The following is a 7,457-nucleotide window of genomic DNA, read 5'->3' as shown; positions in this document are numbered from 1 at the left end:
AAACTGTATAATGTTTCTCAAGTTAATGGCAGTGTACCTTGTGCCACTGAATTTCCAAAGTGTACCATTTTTTTTACTGTGCTTCGAATAAATAGAAAAATAGTTATAATATTGATCTTCAACTTTGCCATTCATGCTTCTATGCACATTTAGGCTAGGTATTCCACTTGAAAAGCATGAGCGTGTCTAGGCCTTTGAGTGGCATATGCCATTTCTGGGAAATGTATCTGGAGGCTAAGTATTGCTTTCTGCAAATGGTGTTCTCCACCCCCTTGTTTTAAAAAGAAATGCATATTGAAGTAGTTAGGATTTCTTTGCCATTATAAGAAGCAAGCTGGTGCTAAGCATTTTTAAATGGTTATTTTAGAAAGTTGAACTGTAAATCTTAATTCAGGAACATGTATTAAGATTATGGAATGGGTAAAAACTACTGGTAGTGAGAGAAAAGGGGGTTTGGTTAAACGATCCCTTATGGCCCTATCTATGATCCTTTCCTTCGAAGCTTTGAAAATGGAAAGATCATCTTGTTGCATTTCCCCTACTGTTTTGTTTAAACCAATAAATCTCAAGCCCTACAATTGGCTTGTATTGAACTTTTGCATTTGAATTAAAGATTGTTAAACATGAAGCCTTTCATGTATTACTTCAAGTGATTTAAAAGATTGGGATTTAGTCTGAAGAGTTAAGGGTTAGTTAATCATAAGGTAGGTTTAGCCTTATTTACTCTTTAACATACACCTCCTGTGCTACTTCTATTGAGCAACATCTGTAGTCTGAAAAAAATTACTGGTTCTCTTTTAAGAGCTAGTGGACAAGAAGTAGGACTGCCAGTAACCATTCTAACTATGGAGTTGACCTGACCTGTTTTTATATCATTCTTTTTAACGTAGTACTAAACTTGGAGAGAGTTGCTCAGGCTACATATTATAAATACTCTTTCCTCCCACTGTAAGCTTGGGGGTGTTTCTATGATGTTAGTTGATTGTCAACTTCACTGAATTTCTCATTAGAACAAGAGACTTTCTGACTTGATAATAATAATAAAGTAGATTGTTTACTGTTGTCTTTGAGTATAATGGGAGCTTGATTTTCTTCCCAGTGTAAATATGTTACGAGGAAAATCTTCTAACAGTATGTAAAGGAATTGAATGGCTTGGCTCTGTTGTTAGTTACATTTCCATTCAACTCTATACATTATAGAACTTTCACTATGAAATGTCTTCATCCTTTTCACCTCTATCCTTGGTGCTAATTGGCAAAAGAAATTCTAAATCACTGCTGAGGTTGAGTATTGTGCTTGAGTACAAAAGGAGACCTATTGTGAAAATAATTGAGTACTTCATGAATAGGAAAATACCGTAATTTTTAAAAGTTAACACTAGTGGATGATTATAAGGATGCCACCAAATGGTTTTATGATTGACAGGTATATGGTGTATTAAGAGAGAAAATCTCCTTAAGAAATACATTCATTTTTCTTCACCAGTACACTTGGAAATAGGTAGTTCCATCATAATTTTAGCACTCGGAAGTTTTTGGCCCAAGTGAATTTAACAATTGATGGTACATAAAGGTTTTCTGTATGGAAACAAAGGTCTGGATTTGAAAGGAGGTCATTTAGTTGAATTGTATAGTAGGGACCATAATAATGAGAAAATTGAAAGGGTGTTCATGGGACACCCATAGAGGGTGAATTTGAATGTATGTGGGTGGGGGCTGGAGGGGAAATGGGAAAATCTGCCTATAAAATTAATGTTTCAGTTTATTTTTCAGATTACATGCCTTTCTTTATAAGGGATGCTGGCACAGACCCCTAAAATAAGCTTTTGGTAGTAGTATACCTTTGAAGAGTGAAGGCTGCGTAAAGGATAATTTCCTGAGGTTGTGGCTTTGATAGCCTTTATTGTGGGCTGTAGAGTTGCTAAACAGTGTTTAGCAGATAAGGTTGCGTAGTGTCAACCAACATTGACTTTGATCAGTGTACCAAGGGTTTGTAAACTACTGAGACTTACAACAAGTCTTACATGTGATGGTTTTAGCCTAAGAGTGAATTTAAATCAACTGGAGCAGTTGAACCAAAAGCTAAAAAAGAAACTTAGGGTGGGAGGGGGAGATAATAGGATGTATTTTAGACATTTTCTCTTGGAAGAAATCACCTGCATCTATTTCTTCCTTAACTTCCTCAAAATTATGTTTGTAGGATACAATTGAAAAATTTTTCTCCTTTTAAAAAAGTTTCATTCTCAGCAGAGAGGTGGTGGCGCATGCCTTTAATCCAAGTATTCAGGAGGCAGAGGCAGGTGGATCTATGAGTTTAAGGCCAACCTGGTCTACAAGAGCTAGTTCCAGCAAAACTAAGACTACAGAGAAGCCCTGTCTCCCCCCCCCCCCAAAAAAAAACGTTTTAATCTCTAAGACAGTAATATATTTGATAGGCATGCTATAAGCTGGACCCATTGACATACATACATTATGTGGTGAGAGCATATTCTCTTGTCCTTAGGACAGTAAGTTCCTAAGTACATTAAAACCCACCACTCTTTATGTGTGTTGTACCACTAATACAAACAGATAATCTGGGGAATCTGTAGTGATAAACCTGTGAAGTTCTTACAAGTGGCATAGCATGGCAGATAAAAAATTTAGGTATTTGGCTTGGGCAAGCCACAAAGTTGTGGTGGAATGTTTTGTGGTGTTCTTGGACTGCAATTGTGCACTATTAAAGTAGTGGCCTGCTACATAACTGCGTTTAGCCAGCATTTCTGCAGTGCGTAACTGTGAGGAACGTAGTACCGCAAATGGCAATGGACATTAGGACCCGGATGTAGTATTCCTGCTTGCTCCAAGATTCTCATTGCCGACTGCATACAGGTAGGTAACAAGCAATATAATCTAACTTGGTGACTTGCTATGTGCTTTTATTCAGTGGGCATTCTGACATCACACTTCTGACAGTGAAATTACAGTGCAGCACCTGATACTTGTATGATAAGCTAGGTTAATTCAAAATCGGTGTGGGCTTAGATCTGTAATTTGTTAGGAAGAATTCAGTGTTGTTTGAGATCTCAGAAAAAAAATGCAAACTTGAATCTGGTGTGTCTTGAAGTTTTGTGTATTTGTTTAGTTACATTGTAACTGAAGATAAAATGGAACACATCTGGTGGTGGGGGAGGGAAACAAACCATACTTGACCTGGGGTGCTCATAGCACCTTGGAGAAGACTTGTAGTATGTGACAATTAGTCTCCTTAGTAGCAAAACTTGGTCTCCCATTGGTCAGCAGTGTCTAATTCTATGATACAATCTTGGTAATTTGTTTTGCAAGTTGAATAAGACTAAATGACACAGGGTCGGGGTGGGGTTTTTTTCTGGATTTTATTTTTTGTTTCTTTTTGTAATGTGATCAATTTTTTCCAGATATGGGCTTCATAGGAACACTTTTACTAACATGGGCTTAGATGGGAATCTTATGAGCAGTTCAAGTTATGTGGCTTGTCTAAGTATGTTTATACTCTAAACTTGGGGGAAAGTAGTGTGAAACTCTGGCTTTCCTACAGTTGAAAACATTGGGAATTGCTCCCCACAATAAGACTTCGTCGTATTCTGTAGAGTGAGTGCATTGTTCAGAGTAGCTCTTTGAACTTCGTGCCCTAGTTTTAGGGATGTGATTGATTACAATCCAAAATGTTTAATAATAATCCCAGGAATACATAAGTCTTCAAAGCATTTTCCTTTGTTGCTTAGGACTTGAGCTTTCTATCCACTGTTGTTCTAGACCCTAATCAGTTTAAACCTTGGTGTTTAGTAGGTAGCATGCATGAGAAAACAGCTTCCACTCATAATGCTTCCTACTCTATAACTGGAAATTTGGTTCCTTTTGCATACGTGCCGCTGAAAACATCAGGACTGTGAGAATTTTCTTTCACTGTACCAAGAAAAATGGCTTGCTTTTGGTCAGGCAAGTCAGATGGTGGGGCAGATTTGTATTTACTCCAAGCAAACAACTTGTGAATGCTGATAGATGACAACAATGGTGACTTAGTTCCTTATAGACAAACCTACAGTGTGACTTGAGTATCACTCTCCTGTCTGGAACCCTGATGGGGGTATTGCAGTGTCATAGTCTGTTAAATCGGTAGCACAAGCTTGCTACCGTGGCTCAGTTTGCGATTTTCAATGTTAACAAGAGCTCAGGTTTATTCTGAACAGTAACAACTTGTAGAGAATATACTTGATACAATATGGACTTAGGGAATTTGGGGTGGGTGCTTTTTTCCCCCCATTGGTCGGTTTTTTTAGGATTAGCTTTTGTACTTCAGAATGAGAAACCATTAACTTAAGTAGATTCCTGCTAGTTTAATTTGTATGCAGGTGTAAATTGTGAATCTTACAGCATATTGGGGTTTGAACCACTCAAAAAAAAAAGACTGGGAATTAAATGGGTTTCAGTAATACTATATACTGAGGTGCTTGCATTGTATTTCATAACCTTGTTGCAACCAAAATAAATACTTTTTTTTTTAAATGAAAACCTAGGTTCAGAGGTGTGATGCCAGAATGTATTATCGTACTGTTAGGCCCTTGGAGCAGATCCCGGTGCTTTCTGAAAGATGAAAGAGATACAATGGGTGCTCTTGATAAAAGGCTGCTTGCAGCCTACCAGCAATGCATACTCTCACTCGCCCTAATGAAGAGATGCGTGTGATTAGTTTTGGACTTTAATGGGGGTGCATGTCTCCTATTGTTAATCATTGTCAGCTGCAGTGACATGATCCACAGTCCTGCATTTACTGCTGCCTTTGTGTTAATGATTTTGGATAGGTTTTAGAGCTCTGGGGTGTTTGTTCTGGGCCTTTTCTTGGTTTTGGCTTTAGCTGATAATGTTTAGTGCTGTCTAGCTAGTGCAGTTCTCAAATGGCTCCCTACTAGGGAGAGAATCCAGAGGATTTAACTGCTCCTTTATCATCTGTCATTGCTGCTAGATAATGATTGGCAATTTTTTAGATGCAAATGTGGAAATCTCAACAGCTATTGATAACCAACCATAAAAATAGTGTTTTGAACACCAGTGCTGGAGAAAAAATTGAAGATGAAAAGGGCCTGGACATAGAATAGGGATAATTGGAGAATGGGGAAAGAATGCAAAACGATATAGTATCCCTTATGGAGGGTCCATGTGCAACAGAACTATCCCATATACCTGTAGCAGTAATGATACAGGCAGGAAGAAAAACCTGGAACTTGAATTTAAGGCTGAGCTTTCTGTTTCTTGTGTACCGTGCCAGGCCATTGACTTCTCCCTGAGAAAAACTTTCCTTGCTGTTCCAGTAAGGCATAGCTTCCTTGCCCTAACTTTAAAACACAGTGAGGACTTGGAGGACAAAGATTGAGGCAAATGCATAGGGTTGCAGGGTAAAGAACTGCAGTGCAGTGTTGTGTGCTGTGGGAAAGGGGCCAAAGCACTCTTGGAGGTTATTCTACCTAGGGATGAAAGCCATAGCAAATTGACTGGGGAAGCAGGGTGTGCTGTAGAGCTCATGGCTCACTTAGTAAGGTAGACGTTGTCACACACCTTCACATAAGGGATAGTATATTTTGGGTTGCAGTCAAACTTCATTGTGCTCAGACTGGTGGAAACAGAAATGAGGCTTTTGCATTTTAAAGAAGATAGTCTTCATCCTAATTCTGTCATCTACTTAGTACTTACAGAAAGAATAATTTTAGATTCCCCCCATAAAGTTTCTTCCTTTTTTTTTTTTTAAAGTGCTACAACTTATTCCAGTCTTTAATCTCTGGAATTTTGCTCTTTTAAGTTTGGAAGTTAACTAGCATTTTTCAAGCCTTTATCTTATACCCTTGTCTTCCATATTAACATTTTCTTATTATTCTTTAGGTGAGAATGATTGATGTTGGCTGATTTTGGAGTCTTTACTTGAAGTAAGTATCCTTAGAAATGTGAGCTTTTAAGACCTGAGTTAGAGCCTTGATGCTGAAAATTCTTTGATTCTCAAAAATTTACCAAGATATGTGAAAGTATAGGAATTTGGAGCACTTGCCTTGCGTGCAGCCTCATACCTGGCTTTGATTTGTAGGACCTCCATGGGACTACCCAGAACACTCACATTAAAACAATTTTAAGTTGGGCAGTAGTAGCCTACTCTTAATCCTGGTACTTGGGAGGAAGAGGTGAGGTACCTAGATTTCTGAGTTCAAGGCCATCCTCTACTACAGAGCTAGTTCCAGTACAGCCAGGGCTTCCCAGAGAAACCAACCCTGTCTCAAAAGCCACAAAAAAGGACAATTTTTAAAATTCTTCGCAGAACCTCAAAATGCTGCATGCTTAAAACAAACATCACCAGTTACAAAGCAAGCTTGAATTCAGAGAGGAAATAAAGCTGTGCTTTCACACAGTATTTGCAGGGTTCAGAGCTGCCTTGGTCTTTGCCACATGTATCTATGCTGTACATCTATATTGTGTGTTGTTTATTGTATTTATAATGAACAGTTGTTCAGCGGCTGGGGAGGTGACTGGATTCTTCCTGAGGTTCAGTTCCCTACAAACACATGGAAGCTCACAACCATCTGTGTTGAGTTGTGGTGCCTTTTTCTGGCATTTAGACAGCCTTACAGAACACTATATATACACATAAAAAATTTGAAAAGAGAAAGTGTTCAGTCTTTGCCCCCAAGAATTACTTTTTGTTAATACCAGTACAAAATACAAAGGCTTATGGGATGTAATTTAAATCTTGTTTTATAGGTGGAATAAGATGTTTGTTCTCAAGACACCACACAACATGGGCCAACCAAGAAGGAAATTCGTATGTTTAGCCTGAAAGACTGTAGGTAAGTGTAAATGGTGGTCAGATTTTGATATCCTTGTTTGTACTGGGATGTCATGGAGCTTGCTATGAATTAAAACATGACCTTTCATTTAAATTTTTGGTCCTCCTATATCCAGAGAACTGGGATTATAAGGAAGGTGTCACCAAACTTGGTGTGGTGCAAAGAATTATTAAGAGCTTCATGGAAACTGTTAGGAAGACCCTTAAACTACACACCTGACCTTGCAGTTTAAACTCTACTCCTACAAAACTTCCACTAATTCCTTGATTTTTAGCAGGGTTAGGAAAAAATTGGTTGATGTTAGACCTTAGTTAAATTGTTACAAATTTTGATACTTTGTTCTTTTGGATTAATCATATTTTTTAATCCACAGGATCAAGAGAGAGCTGTATCAGAAAATGAGTCAAGATGGAAGAGGAATGAACTTACTGACATTTAATAAAGATTTTAAAATCTTGATTGTCTTTTGTTCAAGTAGGGCTATTCTTTGATTTTGTCTGATTTTTGTGCCTAAAGGTAGCAAAGATGAGTTTTCAAATTTGGTGTCCTACACGTACATGATCAAACTGGGGCTTAGCAGGGTTGCAAGAAGACCCAATGAAATCTTTCTCT

This window comes from Microtus ochrogaster, chromosome 10 (genome assembly GCF_000317375.1).
Source record: "Microtus ochrogaster isolate Prairie Vole_2 chromosome 10, MicOch1.0, whole genome shotgun sequence".
NCBI lineage: Eukaryota > Metazoa > Chordata > Mammalia > Rodentia > Cricetidae > Microtus > Microtus ochrogaster.
This window is presented reverse-complemented; position numbering follows the sequence as displayed.